The 22,122-nt window shown below is 35.8% G+C and overlaps 1 long non-coding RNA gene and 1 pseudogene across 1 annotated transcript; one reads left to right on the forward strand and one right to left on the reverse strand.

Moving 5' to 3' along the window:
* Nucleotides 1–10,868: 10,868 nt before the first annotated feature.
* Nucleotides 10,869–14,971, reverse strand: LOC109103439 (annotated as a pseudogene).
* Nucleotides 14,972–19,489: 4,518 nt separating this feature from the next.
* Nucleotides 19,490–21,698, forward strand: LOC122143819. Its single transcript, XR_006159381.1, has 5 exons — nucleotides 19,490–19,513; nucleotides 19,771–19,904; nucleotides 20,011–20,082; nucleotides 20,154–20,278; nucleotides 21,675–21,698. It is a non-coding gene; the product is annotated as an uncharacterized LOC122143819 (long non-coding RNA).
* Nucleotides 21,699–22,122: the final 424 nt, after the last annotated feature.

Raw genomic sequence — 22,122 nt, forward strand, 5'->3', positions numbered from 1 at the left:
AACTCATTTTAACCCACATCAAGGCATCTTAATAGTATTAACAGACCGTTGACATTGTCAGTAAGATACATACAAAATACATACCTTGTGAAAAAGAAGTGCACCTAATTGTATTGAATGTGCACATGTAGTGTACTTTAAATCTTAAAAGTATATTGGAAAAAAAAAAAATCATGTAGAGTATATATAAAAAAAATAGAAAAGGACACTTAAATCTACTTAGAGTACACTTTCATGACTCTGTTTCTTAACACACTTAAGAAAATACTGTAATACTATCAAATTAAAAGTTTTCACTTTTTGTAATCTTTTGTTGTACTTTAGAGAAGTTCGCTTATTTTGGTTTGACTAACACACTAATGTACATATAAAGAGATATATATATACACACACATACACATTTTAACTGTAGTTTGTAATTCAATATTACCTAAGTATATTAAAGTTAATATACTTTAAAAGTACAAAACTTCATCATTACCTATATGAACGTACAAATTTATTTAAATAAATGGCATATTTAAATACATGAAAGTTTATATTTTAGTTTGACATAAACGTTTGTTGGTACATTCATCAGTACACTTACAGATAGAAGTAAATATGAAACGTACTTAGGTTCCGCTTAAATTGGTCTAAAATTTAGCTATTTGTGTTCAATATAAATTTAAACTGATACATATTAATTTTTATTTCAGTTAATATGTAATTAAGTGCCCCAAACTACATTCATTCATTTCAAACTTATTTAGAGTATGTTATTTCCATAAGAAGTACGCTGAAGTATGCTGATTTTTTTTTTAACAAGTACTGGGAACCAATTCTGAAAACAACACAGAATGTTTATACGTTGCTATGTTACAGGGCACAGGATGACCTGAAGGTTACTTTTCCTGAGGCCTGGGGATGTGCAGACCCTGAGAGAGAAAGCCTGCAGGAAGCGGGCCTTATATGAAAAAATGGACACACCACCATCATATTTAGAGCGCCACATTATGCATTTCAACCATAGTAAACCAGAGTGCAAACCACATGCAAAACATTTTGTGTCTTGATTACCATGCTCTACATTTTACATATTCAACAACTTACACCATGTGCTATACTAGACATAAAGAATGTGTCCCTCTCATGTAATTGGCCATATTGAGGAGAATCACATGGACCAACTGAAAACCATTCACTTTATCCCCTGTTGGCCAAAACATTTTGGTTTAACGATTAAAATAAATAGTGGCGGTGAAGTATATCAATAGAAAAGAGTAGGCTATTTATGCCATGGCTTCCCACAGCCAAAAGGTTTGCTTTTTGTGTGACGCTGCATCCACGTTCTGTAGGTATCAGTGTAAAAACTCCAGGACCCACAGTTTTCTTTAACCATCAAAAAATTACTTCGTGTACCTTTAAAGTGGCGTCACTTGTTATACAGCAAACATTTCATTATTAGCCATTATTAGATAGAGTCGTTGTGGTATTGTGCTGGCTGTTCTGGCTTGTGCGCGTCATTCAAAGCTGCGGCTGGCACTTGGCAGCCATCTCAAAGCCACTGGCTATTCAGAGCGTCCAAAAACAGCAAGAATTGTAAAGAGCACTGGCAGTGTCATATCTGAATGATTATGTATTAGAATGGGCTCACTTTTGCCAAACCCCTCCCCCGTCCACATCCTGCACCAATCACAGCCTGGACTGATTGGTGTGATGCGTCACCAGCTGGAGGATGTTATACTGTTCTGTCTGACACTGAATAAATCTTCAGTACATCCTTTCTCTGGCTGTCCTTCAGAAGACCTTTACAGACGGAGCCAGTCTGGAATACTTACAAAGCCAAGCTCTGTGTTGTGGATGGGATTTCCCTTTTTCCTGATGTTATGAGCATCTCTCTAAGTATTATGTGGTTTTACTGCTGCTCTACAGCAATATGAAGACAGAGTGCAGTATATCAAAAACATTTTACATGCTGTTTACTCATAAGATGCATCATGTGCAAAATATCTTGGAGATACATAATATATATAGATTAAAAAATATATATATTAATCAGTTTGACTGCATCCCAAGTTGTACTAAAAATGCACTAAAACTGTATTTATTAAAACAGCATGACAGTATTAAAAAGTATATTTTTAAAAACTGTATTTGCAGATAATATAATATCAATGAAATACTGCAAAAGGCCACTTAAGTACTTAAAGAGAGTACACTTTCATAATTATGTTTCTTAACACTTAAGTACACTTTTAAAAAGTGCCTTTGTAATAATGTCAAAATTAAAAATTTTACTTTAAAGTACATTTAAATTAATTGTTTTAATAATTTTTGTTGTACATAGGAAGTATCTGTACATTTTTATATGTGTGGACTAACATACTAAAGCGTACTTGACTATAATTTTAACTGTAGTTAGGTGTTATTCAATATTGCATTTAAATGTCTAAACTTTTTTTTTAAATGTACTAAATTGCGAAATTCATCATGACAATGGTTGTAATACTTTTAAATAAATGCTTTTTCAGTATATTTGGGTAGTACAATTTAAAGGGTTGGTTCACCCCAAAAATAAAATAACATCATTAATTACTCACCCTCATGTGGTTTCCAAACCTGTAAGAAGACCTCCGGTTCATCTTCAGAAGACAAATTAAGATATTACTGATGAAATCGGAGAGGCCATCTGACCCTCCATAGACAGCAACACATCTAAATGTTCCCATGTCCAGAAACGTAGTATAATACATCAGTAAAACAGTACATGTGACATCAGTGGCTCAACTTCAGTTTTGTGATGCTACGAGAATACTTTCTTTGCGCAAAGAAAACAAAAATAACATAATTTCCACACCATTTCCTCCTCCACCAAGTTACATCATCTTCCACCATTTAGAGAGAGTATTACAATGCATATGCCATGCTTCTCTTTCTCCTAAGCAAAAAAAAATGCTTATTACGCAAATTACGTTCATGTGCACGCTTTCCCTCTGAACGTAATCAACGCTGATAATGTCCAATACGTTCTTGGGTACTCTTTAAAATGATGGAAGATATAACTCGGTGGGAGAAGAATGGCTGAGCAAAATTATGTTATTTTAGTTTACGCAAAAAAAAAAAAAGTATTCTCGTAGCATTGCAAAACTGAGTTGAGCTACTGATGTCACATGGACTGTTTTACTGATGTATTTAATACGTTTCTGGACCTGGGAACATTTCAGTTGCGTTGCTATCTATTAAGGGTCAGATAGTTCTCTGATTTCATCAAAAATATCTTAATTTGTATTACAAAAGATGAACATAAGGTCTTATGGGTTTGGAACGGCATGAGGGTGAGTAATTAATGGACATCATTTTCATTCTGGGGTGAACTAACCCTTTAACCATTATTTCAAAGATAAGATAAGTGATTATGGAAATCACATTTAAAGATGTTCTTAAGCCCCATTAAAGTGTATTTAAAAAATCACTCTAAATTTCAGCTAATTGCATTTACTACACATTTAAACTACAACATATTTTCATTTAGTTTTCATTTAATTTCAATTAACATGGAATTAAGAGTCTGAAAACATTACATTCAGTTTGGACTTAAGTATATTAATTATATATTAAGTACTCTTTTAAAAAGTATGCTAAAATGCATACTCACAAGGGCTTTTCCATAGCAAGTTGTGGGCAATATTAACATGCTTGAATGAAAACAGTATCACCCAGGAACTTTGACATACTTTTGTATGTGACCACAATTCTATTTTACATATTATTTATGACAGTTTAGTACATAGAGTTTCTTATTTTCCAGCAAAAATATCTAAAAACAACGTTTTTTTTTTTTATTCTTTACATAAGTGAAAATACCTGCCAAATGAAGACAAAATAAACTTACATGATCAGCACGTTTTACACAGCTCTTTTCTTTCGTATTTCTTGATTTCACTGACAACAACCAATAGACATTCTCTTTCTATTTCACAAAATGGAATCTTAGCTGTATAATAATCATAATGTACAGTACAAAACTTTTTTTTGCAATAATAAACTGATTGTACTGTTTGTTATCTCTTAAATATATTCATACAGAATAATTAAGCTGTATCAATTTGCAAGTAACTTAAGTAAATTTTTATCCCATTACTTCCCCGTTTCTTCTCAGTTTATTAGTATACTGCTCCCCTGCCTCTCCATCTATCTTTGCTCAGGCAGTCTATTTAGATCCTCTAACTACTTTTCCCTCAGTTTATTTTCCCTCCCTCACTCAAAATGTAAACCCAGCTCTCCCAGGATGACCGGGTCTCTCACAGTTTTACTCCACTCACTCACTCCCGTAGGAAGAGTGGATACAAAAAAGGCCTCAGAATAGGTACCTGAGTCTCACTCAGTTAAGAGTCACCATTGCAATTGAATCAAGGATTCCAGACCTGTAAAAGCACTGATGACGACTTGACGGTGATGATGACAATGGTGAGGAAGGTTTGTGTATGCACAGAGAAGGCTGAGTCCGGAGAATAACGCTGGGGTGGGATGAAGGGTTTAGTCCTGGGTTATAGATTTGTAAAGGGCGCCTAGCATGTAAGGTTTTAATGGTTTTTGGCTCAAGTCAAAGAGCGTTGAGCAAATGGGACTTTACAGCATGAAAGAGCGTTGAGCAAATAAACAACATTTTTCTCTTATAGTACTCTCTGGCTAATGGGCAGACATGATTATTTTTTGCAAATATTGAAGCTGATGGTTGCAAATCTTTCTCTGCGGTGCATTTAAGTTTATTTGATAGTGTTAACTGTGGATTCCGTTTATGTTTTATGCACTTGTTTCTTTATATTGCCTCTGGTGGACTTTACCTCCTGGTTGGGAATAGGTCTTATCAGGAAGAAAAAGTTAAGTTTTGGTTGTTACTTGGTTTTTGGCATGTTTCTTCGTTTCTTAAAAAACCAAAATTATTTGCTGACAGAACATCTCCTATTAAAATACTCAGAACACTGTTATAGTACAACATGACCAGAATAAATGATTCTTATGACTGGAGTGTCATTTGGTGTCATTTGGACTCTTTTTAGTGAATAAAAAACTAGTGACTTCCTCTGTGAGTTGGTTTGTTTCAGTTAATTAAAACAAATGGTTGCAAGGGCATTTCAAGTGATTTCGAAGTTTACTTTTACCACTAGGCTTTCCATATGATCACAACATCACTAAATATTCTGATTCAACTGAAATTTGAAAGAGTCCAGAACAGAGACATCAGAGAACCTTCCCTTTTATATGCTATGCGTTGTTAACACTATTATGAATGCTCTGTTTTCCTACGCACACAGTTTTGGAATCAACAGCCAAAGTTTGCTATTCTGGGATGTGAGGTGTAAGACAAGCCCAACTGCCCTTTCTGCCTGCTGTCCCTTGCCAACCTCGACAAGCGGTTGGCCTCAGTCTGAGCTACATTTCTCTCACCAGCCCATGTCGGGACACACTGACCATTACACCACACACAACCCATCCCAACAGCCCCTTTCATTCCTGTGCAAACCATGTCTATCATTCCCCCTCGCAACTGCCAGTTCGATGTCCCTCAGGACATCTCTCCACCTGTTCCCATCAAAGAGAGAAAGAGCGATGGAAGGAGCGGGTGAGATATAGAAAGGAGTGATTAAAGTTGTGTGGCGGTACTGGAAAAAAGACAGGGAAAATACTCTCCAACTCCCAACTGACCGCACCACCTAAACGTGACCCTCTGTCAATGCAAAAATTAATGTAAAGAGTCATCCTCCTCCATATCCACGACATCCCTCCATATATTTCCATATGAGAATCAGTCCCTGTGCTTGAATGTGCTATTTACAAATGGTTTACAGAGGGAACATTTTATATTGAACATACATGTATGTTTATGGAATGTGTGTGGTGTAAATGTCATTACAATATGTACCACATTATTGTTTTTTAGGACACATAAACTAACCATGGTAATACCAGTTTGGACAGGAACCCATGATGTTATAACTATAGTATTATTTGTTGAATAACTACAACAATAAATAAAAAATACTACCCTCAACATATGTATTTATTTGTTATTATGATAGCCCTATGGAAGTAATTTTTATTTATTTATTTATTTATTTTTTATAATAGATTAGTGTTTTGTTGTGCTGCTTAAAGTGATAGTTCACCCAAAAACTAAAAATTGTTGGTCATCAATTACTCATCCACGAACGTGAATTTAGTTCTTACGCTAAAAAACAATATTTTGAAAGAATGTTGGTAACCTAAAGCCTGCCGGAACAACTATTGCTGTTTTCTGCAAACCAGGTTTGACAGAAAGCTTAAGCGCACCTGTTTGGCACTATTTATTTTTCCAAAGAAAAGCGTGGAACAGTGCGCGTCGCTGACAGCTAGTGGTGATCCACTTGTAATCCTTGAACACTCCTTGATAGAGGCAGCAGGTCTTAATCCAAGGCCTGCTCAACACATTCAACAGTCCTCCACGCGTATACCATCTATATTAGCTCCTCGGATCATATAGCCTGCTCTAGTTGTACTGACCCATAGGAACAGTCATTTCACCATGCTTAAAAGTTACGCTTGTCCTACATCTCAGACAAGAAACACTTGACTAGTTACGGCCGATCTAGTCAGATGCTTTTTCCACGCAAGAATGGTTTTTCAGTGCACTTAATTGAGGGACAGTCTGCCTGGAGCAACTCGTGGGCTTAAGAGCCTCGCTCATTACACATAACTCGTGTCTCGGAAGGACTCCTCCTATTCTTTGGAAGCACCAGATTGAATGAGCACTCAAGATATCATAATGTACATATAGTAACCAACCGAAATCCAAATTTTATAAGAATGTCCTACTACATATGTAGAACTGGTAGCATGACAAAACAAATATAAAATGCCCCATGTTGTTCCATACATTGAAATAAATATACAATTTCATGGTCCTCTGATAAATACTTTTACCATAGGGGGGGAGTGAGTATAATATTTTTAGACTAATGCATTTTGATGTACTTCACATAACCAGCTCCATATAACTTGCTCAGTAGCTCACACTGGTACATAATTGCACTTGTACTGCAGGTTCCATATGAATCAATTTAGTACACAACATAATTTGTTCACATAACTTCAGCATCACCGCATAATTAAGATTATTTTGGCTTTAAACCAAATTAAGTAGCCCTCAAAGTGATTTTTTGCCCGGATCCCAGGATTTTAATTCATTAAATTTTGTATATGTTTTGTCACATCGCTGAATATAATACTAGCTAACAAACTGTTAGTGGCAACAGTACATACCGTATTAGCATGCTAAACGCGAAGTCCCCCTGCTCCCTAAGTATAGCAGCAAAACCACCAGTCCTCCAACCACCTGCAATACAAGTCCCTCACTCTACCCAAAAGCTCCACTCATCATCACAACAGTGATGGGAACTATGGGGAACTATAATTTCAGAGGAAACTAGTATAAGAGATAGATTTAGAGCTAGAGCTAGTTGCTTAGGGCCAGCTTAGAGACCAGTACAATGCCTGTGGCGACATACAGTACAAACTCATGTAATAAATGTTGCAAGATTCAAGTTTCATCTGTTTCAGTTGAAAGTGAAAATACTTTAATGACCACTGCACTGGACAGTTCAATTGAAAATGTCATGAAAATGTGCATTAAGCAATGTAAAATTTATTTTACATTTTCCATTTATCAGTTTAGCAGACAACTTTTATCCCAAGCGACTTAACAAATGAGGACAATGGAAGCCAATCAAACAACAAAAGAGCAATGATATATAGGTGCTATAACAAGTCTCAGTTAGCCTAAACGCAGTATAACGTAGCCCGGGCTTTTAAATAATATTAATCAAAAAGAAAACGAGATAGAATAGAAAAAGAATAGAGCAAGCTAGTGTTAGAGGTCTTTTTTTATAATTGTATAATAAAAAAAAAAAAATAAAAGAATAAAATAGAAATCAAACAATTTGATGAGGTATGTTTGAGTTCATATTAAAATATCTGATCTATGATGCCAGACTTTAGTATCTTTAATTTCATATATTATTCAATGAGAAACAGTCCACTGCTGTCCATAAGGCCTGTAGGGTCTCATTCTCATGTGTTATTGTTAACACAGGGAGCTAGTCTGGTGACCATGGGGGTCAGGGTGTCAGGGTTGTTTGTTTAGTCTGCCTTTTTTCTGATCATCCCTCAAGAGACAGACACAGAACCCGCACCTGACAAAAGCACAGAGCGAGAGGGAGGACAAAGCATGATGGAAAAGTGGGAGCATCTAAATGGCCACTTTTCAGCCTTCGAGTAAGGCTTTGTCACACATGAATACTGCAAAGGTGAAATTTTTGTGTATATTCAGTGGATTCAGGGGGGTTTATGTATATTCAGTGATGTGTTGACATCTCAAGGTTACATAAAAGCAACCACACAATATATATATCTGTATATAACACCAGCTATATCTGTGTGGGAAAAATTTCTAAAGCTTGTACACGCAAACTATTTTATTTGATCACACTTCTCTCTTCTATTTGTCTCTGAAATTGAAAGTTAGGCCAGTATAATGTAAAGTAAAACACACCGAAAACCCAACCCTAGTTTCTCCCTTTTCTTTTATTTGCTTTCTAAAACGATAACTTTGCCAAAGTTATTTGTAGGTCAGATAAAAACAAGGAAAATAAAGGTGTAAAAAAAAAAACAACAGCTGAGGACTTTGAACCTTCTGTAGTAGTATTGATGGTAAACTGCATTCTCATTGGTCAGTTGTATATTTATTGCATTTCATCAGAAATGTCTATGGTAGTCAAGTACAATTCCAGAATCCAGATACACGGGGTTTGTTATGTGTTGTGGTGCTGGTTGACAAGGCATTGCTGTGGAGTTACTAAGTTGTTCCTTTTCTAAGTGGGTTTTCTGTGTGTTGCTATTGTAGTTGGATGTTGTGTGGGTTGTTTGGGTTGTTGTTTCTTCAGGGTGTTGCTATATACGTAAACAAGGTGTTAAAAGTGGATTTTGTAGTGTTTTGCTATGCAGTTGCCTATGGCCCAAGAGGATGGGATAGGCTGCCAGAATCTCTGCAAGTGTTTGCAAAGTGGATGGATGGTTTGGATAAATGAATGTTATGTAGTTGATAATGTGTTGTGGGTGTTTGCCAATACGTTAGCTATGCAGTTAATAAGGCTAAGTTTTTCTTATTGTGTGTGCTATGTGGTTGTTTTAAAGTGTTTTTTGTTTGGGTGGGTTGTTTGTTTTATGGCTCAGGTCCAAAAAGCCAAGTTCTTATAATATTCTGGACTCTATGAATCGGGGAACCTCCTTCAAAGGTAATAGGGCATCTGTCAAAGAAGGTTTCGAAGTTGTTCAAATCCTTAAAGATGAAGCTTTCATTAGACAGCACCACTCAGTGCTCAGTGAGTGTGTTTTTGGTTCCATGTACACTAATGTCCCTGCTCATTAAAGACATTTAGCAATCACCACAAGCAATACAAACCATTAAGATCTACTTCACTGACAGTTTCTGTCTTCCCTTCTCTCCAAAGCCCATTCATTAACCTCTGGACAGCCATTTTGCATACTGTAATGGCTTCTTTATTGTTCTGCATTAGCTTTGTAAGAAAAAAAGTGGAAATCAATGCAAATCTGATTTACTATAACTTGGTTATGTCCATATAGTCAGTGGAAGAATCTCATTATGTGGTTTAGACCTTTTATATATTCCACAAGTGAACATTTAAACATTGAAATTTATGAAATGTACCACAGCTCAGTATTTGGATATGCCCAGCCTATGTGATTTTCTTGTCACATATACATTAGGACATTAACATGTATTTCAATGTTTATATGGACATTATTAGAGTAACTGTGGCTGTACTGCTCACACTGTTCTTAATTGAAAGAGAGGAAAGCTTTATGTAGCAACAATATGCAAGACCAATTAAATACTTGTGTCTTTGTGTGTTCTTTTGTGCTAGGCCTTGTTGCTGTTCTATGAAAAAAACTCTGACTTTCCACACTGCTGCTAGTGGTGTATCATTATCCTTAAACTTAAGCTTAAACTGAGGATGTGTTACTTTAACACACCAGTATTACTTCGGAAAAAAAAAAAAAAAAAAAAAAAAAGAAAGAAAAAAAAAAAACACATTTTCCTTCATAATTAATAATTCACGTTGAATTATATTATAAAGTTATTATTTATTTTTACGTGAAATTAATGTCCAAAAAAGAGCTTTTTATTTATTTTTTTTTTTTTTTTAAACTGCCTTTAAACCACAAAAAAAGTTTTTTCTTGCACTACAAAATATTTTAACGATTTTCAGCTTTACATTCATTAATATCACCAGGAAAACAAGCAAGACAAACTGGGAAACTTTTAATTCAGTGGTTTGGCTGGTAGAAAAAATATCAATAGAAATATGATAACCTTGTAGTCGTTAGCAATTTCTGGATTTTTATAGGACTGTTGACTTTTGTCTGTTTACATCCTGAACAATAATGAATGATATTCTCTATACAATAAGTTTTCCTGCCTTTTTAAAAAAAAAAACAAACAAACAGACAAACAGATAAAAGGCAGGCAAACATTAAGACTTGAGTTCATCACAGGATCTTAGCTTTTTTTTTAATGTCATTCTGGTAATGCTGTACACTGTGTCACCTTGATAATCTCTTCCACTCTCACACTCAGCCTAAACGGGCAAGATAATCTTTTGTAATTCTGCCATTTCACACACCCATAAAAGATTAAAAAGCCAATTGTTTAAAAATATGTAAGAGCAGCATCCACAAAATAATCAAGCTAAACTGCCTTTTCTATATAATGGTTTGAATCTGGAATATGGTGGAAAGCTCTAGAAAGATGTTAGCGGTAGCACAAACGGTTAGGGGCATCCGCCGCAGTGTAGCGCTCTACCGTCCTTGCTGTACTTGTTGCTACAGCGGTGCTCATCACGAATGCAGCGGTGCCACCAGTAGGATAGTCATGTAGACGATGTAAAAATAAGGCAGCAAGTGCTTGCCACCACAGGCCAAGCAGTACGCCAGTGAGAAGGTGAGCCCCATCAGGTCGCCCGGTTAGTTCATTATGACGAGCCACCCCCCAGCGCAAACCAGAGTGGGTCATTGCAGTTTGCTCTTGTGAATCCCGCCATCGGCCTCCCGATCGGGTATGAACACTCGATGAAGGTGGGCGTTCTTACCCCAGAGTTTTGCAGTTACCCTCAGTGCGACGGAAAAGGTCTTTCTGGTGGTTGGTTGAGCGAAAAAATGTAGTTATCCCACCAGGCCCAAGATGAGGACACCTGTGCGCATGGGGTGTAGAGAGCTGGATGGTTGTGTAGACCAGGTAAAGTCCCTAAGAAGAACAAGAACCATGATACATGACATAAAAAACACTACTACTACTGAAATCAACCGACTGAAACCAGCTGTGTATGAGGTAAAATAGTGAGTCCAGTATTGTAAACGTCGGGGCGCCTAATATCCAACACAAATCAAGAGCCCAGGAAATACTGCTCAGAATACACACCTGTAGTGTGTAGAGAGGAAGGAAGCCACACGACGCAGTCTCTCCTCCCAGCCCAGGTCCGGTACCCAAAAGTGATCATGGCAGATGTCAATAGTCTTGATGTACCAGGCTTCGTTCCAGAAGAAGTTTCTAACACATAGATGCCTTAGAGGAAGAAACAGGTCAAGTTGTGAACTCTAGAGGTTGGGATGGTAATAATATGAATGAAATGAAAAAAACACTATATGATCAATACAGAAAGAAACTATGTGTTGAATCTAGCCCGTATGAGCAGATGCCACTACTAACATGTTTTATAGTGCCACCCTCAGTGGACTACATGACTCACTTGCAAAACATTGACCAGATTCATAGAAGTTGTCACATAAACATACCAGCTCCTGCTGTTTAGCAGCGTAGGATTAGTTAATCAACGTCCCACGCCACGATACCCGGCCCGGCCATTGAAGACAAGCTGAAGATTCAAAACCATTTTTCCTATACGAGGTTTGACAACTCAATTCCCCATCATGTAGTTGTAGAGGAGGTTGCCTGTGAATTGTGCTGCAAATTCAACCAGAGCAAGACAGAACCTATTTAGTGTGTACCTGTTTTTGTTTGGTAAATGTACATGCCTGTTCTGTGACCAATGGGAAACACTAAGAACACACACACCACACACACACACACACACACACACCCAACACACACACACACACACACACCACACACACACACACACACACACACACACACACACACAGTCTGTGATTGATGACAGACAAGAACAAAACGGTAAAAATTTAAAGTAAACATAATTAAGTGATTCATATTACTAAAAATAATTATGATACGTATTGTGTTTGTTTCGTTATTATTCATTTTACATTACTTAGTATATTAGCATTTACAATGTTGCAATTAAAGCACGACAGTTTACAATTTCATTTATAGTTTTTTAAAACACACCTCCTTCATGATTCAACAACCAAGTTTCAGCACGTAAATTTAATGGGACTAATCAACTGTTGTTAATACAGTGGGTATATAAAGTCAACATTACTCCTATTACAATTAAAGCATTTTGAGATGTAAAAAAAATTAATTTATATTCTTTTTTAGTAAATCGTTCATATATTTTTCACTTTAAATGTAACATTGAAAACCAGAAAAAAAATACTGTAATAAACAGATGAAAAACTTGTAAGGGAAAAAAGAAAAAGAAAATAAAAACCTAAAATTACCTGGTTGCAAAGTGTTCATGGGGCATGGTACTCTGTTTTGAATTAACCAATCACATTCAAACTCTTACTGTAAAGTAATTGTAATCCTGTGGTCATCATTTAAGTGATGGCTGATTCAACCCTGAATAAAAAATACTGTTTCTGTGAATTTTCTTAACATCTCTTGATCACATTTTGTTTTGCTGAAGCCATGGCTGCAAAGAGCTTACAAAGGATATGTGTGTTGTTCTTACTTGAATTCTGTTGGTTTCAGTATTACATGCAATATTAGATCTCAAAAGCTTCAGCTTAACAGAGATGTGTAGACGTTTTTTATAACCATATGCACAGTAAATAATAAAAATATGTTTTCGTACCAGTCCTCTGGGTTGGTAGGGAAAAGATAAGCCTTAATAAAAAGCCAAAGTGGACACAGCATAGCCAAGGATGTTGGTGCACCATAAGAGAGGGATTCCAGTTTTCAATGATGATGGTTGGTGAAAACCAGTGGAAGTACTGAGCATTAGCCCACCCATAAAACATGAATTGATTATCCAGCACTGCAGACCGTTGACTTCATACTTATTAATAAGACCTGAGAGAAAGCAACACGTTTATAGTAGATGAATTTAATATGGTACATTTTACAACACAAACCAACAGCGAAGCGATTCAAATGAGTGTACAAAGGGGACATAAGTAATATGCATACCTGCTTGGTGTTCGTGCCACCCTCCTGCACTCCTCCCACGTAACCTGGAAGAATCTTATGCATGAAATCTGGAACGCACATGGTACAGCACCACCTAGTGTAGACACAACAAATCTCACAATTCTATGCCAAAACTTCATTCAAATATTTCTCACTACAAATGTCATTTCGTATTTATTCTTATGTAGTTCTGCACACTGAAATGTGACCCAGATTGCGGAGATATCTCTTGCAGCCCAGGTGAAGGAAGGGGCAAGGTTCCAGATGGTGAGCAGGGTGGCGTCGCCGTTGTAGAGGTCCAGTAACGGATGGCTGATGGAGCACTGGTACTGATCACATGCCCTGATGAAGAAAAAGACGATGAAGGGGGCAAAGCACAGCAGACAGGATCACACCTGATAGAGAGAACCATCCACCTCCCTACAGAGATCGGCAGATTGGTAATATGAGTCAGAATAGGATATGGTTGAAGTTTCTGGATTTTAGAACGCAAATGACTGTTGTCAGTCTAAATGTCATTATTCCACACAACTTTGTAACATAATTTATGCATATTATTTCTGTTTTTTAATTATTACAACATTACTGATAAATAAATAAAAAATTAGAAACACCATTTATAAATACAATTAACAAATATTCTTGCACTATTCATTAGTTTACACATGATTATACAGTTTAATTAATTACTTTATAATATAATTTGTCCTGAAATGTTGATTTCAATATAATTTTGTATTTGAATCTACAGGTTCATGTGTGTCTGGTCTGTTTAGCAATAGCGCCTAAAAAAAAAAAAATAATAATAATTTACAAATGTCATTTAAAATCTGTACAACTTTGTCCCTCTTGCAACACAAAAGGATGTATTTATAGTCAGCCAAATTTCCAAGGAGCTTTTTTGTAGATACAATAACCAATGACATGATGCGAACGAGCGTCAGTCAAAGATTTTTTCGTGAATACTGTCTTAGTTTTCTGTTATATTCATCACACAAAGCTATTCGTATAGCTTTAGACGACTTGGAATAATGTCATATGGACTACTTTCTACCTTCAACTACTTATTCTTTCTTTTTATCTATATATATATATATAATATATAGATCTATATATATATATATTTAATTTATTTTTTTTATTTTTTTTTTTTACTGCAAGCAGAGTGGTTGGAGTGGGGGCTTCTTGCTGGATGTTGTACATCACCTTTATTTTAAAATGTCGTCAGCATGACCCATTTCAGATGTGGTCAAAAATAACAACAGTGGTTATATTATAAACAGATTCTGAATGTATGTATCAAAATTATTGTTAGTGGACTGTACAGTCAGAGCAGTGTAATTACCATGCTCTTTCCCCACTGTACCGGCTCCTCGCACGGTCTTTCACCCCTGCCTGGGCTCCACTGGAGCTGCCCTTATGGCGCTGGTTCTCACAGCGTCGGCTTGTCCGTCATCGATGTCTGAGGGAGTGAGATTTAAAAAAGCACAGAGAAAGAGAAAAAGAGCATAAAAATAAAAATACCTCGGAGTTTTCTAGCATTAGCGTATAAGAGGAGAACAAAGTGCACTGGAGATAACAGATAACAAACAGAAGATCAGGGTGTTATGTATGTGCTAAATATGATAAAGTTCAAAGGGTTTAAATAAATGATTATAACATAACTTATCACATATAATCTCAGAACCAGGCCAGGGTTATTTCCTTTAGTTCGTGTTGACATGGTAATGTTAACTTTCCAACTGATATGAGGTTTTTAATGTGTGCGTTATGTAATGCAAGCAAAGACAGATGCTCGCATGAATTTATTTTTCAGTTTATGGACCATTCCAGTCTCACTGAAAACTCTTCTTGTCTTTTGGATTATAGGGCACATTAACAAATATGCATATGAAATAACACCAAGAGAAATGCTCCACTCAGCGTTATATGGGTTAAAATATGCAATAGCATAATTTTATGCAACAAAAAGAGCATACAGTAAATAACAGCATCAGTAATACGGTGCATAGAACAATCACTAAACATGCTGATTCTGAAATCTAAAAAAATACTTTTCAGTTACGGCATCATTTCCACTACACTAAGACAAAGTGCCCTATGTTTCTTTGTAAAAACATGTGCATGTTACCAGAGGACAACATTTCACTAAAGACATGTTGAGATGAAATAGAAGGCAAGCAAATATTATTTGTACTCATTACAATCAAGCTCTGAAATTTTATCAAATCAATAAATATATTACTGACGCTGAGTGTATTTAGGTACATTAAATGCTAGTTAGTTATGTCATAGATATCTACGAGATATGCATCATCATCATTAATAAAAACAAATACATTGTTTGAACAAAAAAAAGTGTCCAAAACCCACCACTCATGATGTCACGCTGATATAACGTCAGGTGTACGTGACAACCTGGTATGCGTCATTCTTCTGCCAAAAAGTAATGTGCCACATTGAACTCAAAATGCGACTAAACCAGTTTTTAAAGCGAAAATATGGACTCCTAGTCGTAAACATTATTTCCTGGAGTGTGTAAGATTATAGTCATATCCATTGCCATTCCCAGTGTGACAGTTGTAATGAAATACGCTTCATTAAGCATGCAGACACTAAAAAGTATTTTGAAAAGGTGTGTGTACATACAGTGCTCGCAAAGGAAAAAAAAAACGTTATAGTTTACAATTGCAGTCATGCCACCACGTAAAATTCATCATTGTATTCTGTTGATAAAGTTGCATTTGTAGTTGGATTAGAAAGCGGAAGGGCTGCATAATAAACCATAGATTTTAATAAGCTGTACATGCAATGTATAATGGCAAAATATTGACTTAAAAAATAAATCTAATAAGTGGGCAAAACCTAAGGCATAAAAAGCAAACTGAGTAAAAAGTGAAATATCACAAAACGGCTTACAGTTATAGGGGCTGATGCTGCGCCACTTCACGCTGCCTAGATGTTGCACAGTGATTGTTGTAAAGAGCAAAGGGGAGTCTATGGCCGAGTTGCGACACCACCAAGGAACGACGTAATGACCATACATCCAATCAGAGACAGAGGGAAATACCTATCGTGTCAGTGATTGGTTGACCGAGGACCTGAAGCCTCCATTTGTGTGAGCGCGATGCGTCATCCCACGGATCTGCGTAAACGAGACCATCCATCTTGGCACCCATTATTACGACAGTTCATTCAGAGCATCAGAAATTAAAAAAAGTGCACGATAAATCGCCAGAAACAGCACACGAATTTATAAAAATAAGTAATTGGAAGGAAACATTTCAAACACTGTTTCTAAACACACACGACAAACTACCATTTACTTAGTCAACATGCAAATTTGTAGATAACACATCGCACTTTTGTTTACAAAGCTAATATAAGCCGTGAATAATAGCCAGCCACAACAATTAAAGAAAATCACATCTTATGAAGAAATTGAGTTCTACCATTTATTATGTAATACCGGTCGACTCAAAATTGTTACAATTTTAAATCTGTTTTGTGGACAAAAAATCGTTTTAGGGTGTTGGGAGATTAGTTGAATAATATGGGAGTCGGGAAATAGAACAGATTGCACGTTCGTTTGTCAAAGAATGTTTAACCTCAATATTTGTTCCAAAAAGTACCGCCTTTGCTATTAGTTTACATGCAAAATCTGTTTTCAACTACAGGTATATTCGGAGTTTAAACTAGTTTCCTTACGCTAAAACTAGTACTTTTACTTTGAAGTGCAGATTTGTACAGACCGGAAATGAAACTACAGTAAATAAAAGTCTGTGTCACTTACTGGAGCGGTTTTGCATACAATTTGAAATTCATTTGTAGCTGTGCCAAATGGGGTCGCAAGGTTACATTAGCGACTTGCAGCTTGATATCGGTGGGCACTGGATTTTGAAGGCAAATTGGACAAGAAATAACTTAAAAGTAAGTTCTAACAATAGTAGTAGTAACTAAACATTACTAAAGGTCTCCTGATCTTAAAGTGGACTCGTTATAATTTTAGTTCTACTTTATTCTCCAACAACAGGCAATGAGAATTGGCCCAACAGAGATCGGAGCACAACAGTACACAGACATGGGACCAGAGCTAGAAATCTGCGTTACTATGGGAATATTGTCACTCACAGACTAGATAATTTACAAAAACGAATATGGAGATGCATTTCCATTGACAGTGAGAATCCAGCAGTGTGTGGTGTGTGTGTGTGGTGTGTGTTGTGTTGTGTGGTGTGTGTTGTGTGTGTGTGTATATGTTTGTAAAATGAGAAAACTGAGGACTACTGTATTCTGTGGAGTCCTTTGACAAATCTTTCGATCCATCTGTGGGTACGGCTGTGCGGACCATTTATACGAGTTCCGACACCCTAGCTCCATTGTTTTCCAGGTTCTGAAGTCGCTCATGGAATCTCCTTTGACCCAAGACATCATCTGTGATGTGGGAATGTGGTGATATTGTGAAACACATTAGGGAAATAGAAAAAAAATTTAAAAAAGTATATGGTTTCTAAATGCATTTAACTTTACTTAAATTTGCTCTTTCCACAGGCCTGTTATGCATTCACAATGTTCGATACAACTGAGAGTCATTTTCTTGAACAAGTAAGAATATTACTGTAGTACAGCATTTAAAAAAGCATTTTTGGCAGCCAATTACTGCTAATGATAAGATAAATTCACAACTAATGAATATTTTATATATATATGTATGTATGTATGTATGTATGTATGTATGTATGTATATAATCAATAATACATCTAATAGTATGTCTATTTTTTATATTTGACAGAAAGATACTTTTAATTCGTCCTAAAATGCTTTGGCTAATTTATTGGCCAACAACAGGGGAATTTCGATGGTTTTCACCTTGGAGTCGGACCCAGGTATATTACACGATATATTGGTAAAATTTTACTTGGGGTCATGTGCCTAGAAAGTCTGTTAATAGTTCAGTGATAACTGATAAGATCACATAATAAAGAAATAAACTGCGTTGCGATATGTTGAGGAGTACTTTTTACCTCAAGGATGATACAAGATCTGACAGGGCAGGTAAAAATAACTATATCTTGTATTATCTTGGCATTATCTATTATTAAGCTCAATTATTAGTGGTATTTAATTAATTAATAATGGTTCTCATTATTTAACTCTTGCCTGATTTGGTACTCATGAAGCCCCAGCTCAAAAACGATTTCCACAAAAAAAAAATAAAAAAAATAAACCACTAATATTTTGGTGGAAACCCCAACCATGACCCCTTACTGCCATTCAAAAGTTTGGTATACAATGACGATAAAATAAATAATAATCATAATAATTGTTAAATAAATGGACTACGTAATTTCAAACAAAGGATGCATTTTAATTGATCAAAAGTAACAGTAAAGACATTTATACTGTTAGAAACGAGTTCTATTCCATATCAATTTTGTTATTTTGACGTTCTGTTCATGAAAGAATCCGACAGAGAAAGAATCCAGAAATATTACAGCCACAAAACTGTTTCAACATGATAAAAAAAGGAAGCAGTATTAATACTTAAGTACAAAAATAAATATATCTTAATTATTCTATTCTATATTGTATATTGCAATGACACATCATTTGGCATGAAAAATACTATAATCGGCAGCTGTCTCATGATAGACCAGAGTGCCGTTTGGAGAAAGGGGTGCTGTCCCAAGGACACCGGCTTAGGTGAGTGAGATTTGTGCTGAGCTGTGGAACCCCAGGAGGTAAAGCTCTCTTGCAACCAATGATCTCATCTGTACTGTACGAATGTCAAATTATTGTTTTTGTTTTACTATCTGTTTCCTTAAATCCTTTCCTAATCTCCTGCAGAGAACATTTAGACATGTTTTTTTATGTTATGTTATAATCTGGTAAAATAAAACATGAAAATAGTTCCATAATTGCTTGTCTTTGAAAAATGTAACTAACTTTTACTTCTCTCTTTAGTCCACATGTTGACATGGGTTTAGATGGTATTGAGATCTTTACCAATTCCTCTGCAAGCTACCATGAGCTACGTAAGGCTGACCACAGGGTGAACTTTGATCAAATCTGCCACCACTAAGGTATATACATTATATTAATATATTTAAAATAGAAATAGGAAACCGTTATTTTAAATTGTGATAACATTTTACAATATCACTGTAAGCACTGTATTTGTGATCAAATAAATAGGCTACAGCCTTGGTGAGAATAAGAGACTTTTTTCAAAAAAATATTTCAACAACTTCAGTACATATTAATGAATCCAATTATAAGTGGCCTTTGGAAAGATAGTGTTGACAATGAGCCTTATATATATAGAATATGTTTGTTTCAGAGTGGAGGGATCTATCTATTTGCCAATCAGAAGGGCTGTGATGGAGACCGTCTGTACTATGATGGGTGTGCTATGATTGCCATCAATGGAGAATATTGTTGCCAGAGGGAGCGCAGTTCTCACTTGAGGATGTAGTATGTGCCAGTTCACACTTATCTGAATAATGAAACTCACCCCAGTGACTGTGATTAACATGCTGACGATTTCAGTTTGATCAGTCAGGTTTCTTCTGACTTGCAGGAGGTTGTCACAGCCACTCTTGATCTGGAAGATGTTCGCAGCTATCGAGGAGAGAGGTGTCACCCACACATGGTGAGCAACATTAAAAGACACCAGACTCTAAAGTGACAAAACATGCTTTAAGTATTTTTCTGACTGCACAGGAATATGAGCACAAACCTTATACAAGGATCAAAACGGACTTCTCTCTGTCTGACTGTGATGACAGGTGTCTGCCCACACACCAGCCTGTGGAGTGGATTTTCCACACGCCAGAAGAAGAGATCAGGTAACTTAAATGTATACATTTAAAGGAATAGTTCACCCAAAAATACAAATTTGTTGACAAGTTACTCTCCCTCAGGACATCCAAGATGTAGATGAGTTTGTTTCTTCATTGGAACAAATTTGAAGAAATGTAGCATTACATCACTTGCTCAGCAATGGATCCTCTGCAGTGAATGGGTGCCGTCAGAATGAGAGTCCAAACAGCTGATAACAACATCACAATAATCCACAAGTAATCATCACCACTCCAGTCCATCATTTAATATCTTATGAAGAGAAAAGCTGCATGTTTGTAATAAACAAATCCACCATTAAGGCGTTTTAACTTTCAACCATTTTAACTTTAAACCGACTCCATGATAACACTTCCTCCAATTAAAAAAGTCTGTTACAATTAAAAAAGCTGTATGGACTCTCATTCTGACGGCACCCATTCACTGCAGAGTATCCATTGGTGAGCAAGTGATGTAATGCTAAATTTCTCCAAATCTGTTCTGATGAATATTATTATTTATGTTCGATTTCATTGGAGTGTGTAAATTGGTGAGGAAGTGATTTAAAATCCCCCCAGATATAAACAGGAACGTTTAATGATTTTTTAATGCTTTAAAACATTTATAATATATAGATATAAAAAGAAGATTTTTTTAAGACTCTATTAATACTTGAGCAATATTTTTAATTTCAATTTCACATTTGCTTTTCTTCAAATTGTTATGCAAATAATATAATTTGCTAATTAGTTTTTGAAAATATATATATTTTTAATAACAATTACGTTTTTAAATAAAAAAAAGCATGTTTTTCACTTGTGGATGACTCTTTATTTTCATATTGAAGCTTAACAGACATGTTTTGCTGCTTCTCTAATGGAGCTGTTTACAGTAATACACACCTCAAACGCCCGTAGTTTGGTGTAAACATGTAGTTACATCCCAATCCCATAAACCCATAATTATGACTTAAGAGCAGAGAGACCAGCTTATTAAAACCAAGTGATTTCAATCTTTTCATTGCAACATGCCAAATTAGTGTTCTGGTCCAGTGAGAACTATGTTTGTTACTTTATAGGTTTATAACTAAACCTGAATTGTGGCACTAATTTATTTTTCCTGGGGACCCTGATCATTCATCTGTTTGACTGAGAATAAAATATTCTGGACGTAAGGAGAGGAGAAACTGTGTAAGAAGGGAAAAAAAGCGTAAAATGTTATCAAAACTCCCCACAAAATAGTTTTCTTTAAAACAAAAACAAACTGCCAAAACCTATATATAAAAATCTCAAATTACAGTAAACCAGTCTGCAAATATTGGTATTGAAAAATTATATTTTAAATTTGGTGCATGCATTTATAAAATCAGTTATTACATGTTTAAATTTCTGGGTGTTCTTTCAGTCTTGGTCCTGCCTGTTGGTTGTATGGATCACTTCTAAGGAGGAGTGGATAGGTGTGTTTTTTGTTATTCTATTCTATTTTGCATGTAAATATCAGTGTGTATTATATGTTGTGCCAAATGTATGCAATTTAACAAAACTAAAAAAAAAAAAACTCGATACCTCTTGGTGCTTGTTTTCTCTTACCAGTCTTCTTAGCTTAATATCTTTGTTTTGCATTGTTTTATGTGCTTATGGTCATGAATGTGAAAGATATAGGACCTATCCTTTAGTAGCGGGCTAATAGAGAAAAACTTGTTTTGTGTGTGGGTAGTGGTTTTTTTTTTTTTTTTGGGGGGGGTGGTGGGGGTGTTTGGGGTTTGGTTTTCCCAAGAGGCTGGCGTGTCCTTCCTTCCTCTTAAAGTGGTGGTGTGGACAGTTCATCCACTGCCTGCATTGTTGTACTCCAT

The sequence above is a fragment of the Cyprinus carpio genome, unplaced genomic scaffold (genome assembly GCF_018340385.1).
Source record: "Cyprinus carpio isolate SPL01 unplaced genomic scaffold, ASM1834038v1 S000006513, whole genome shotgun sequence".
Taxonomy (NCBI): domain Eukaryota; kingdom Metazoa; phylum Chordata; class Actinopteri; order Cypriniformes; family Cyprinidae; genus Cyprinus; species Cyprinus carpio.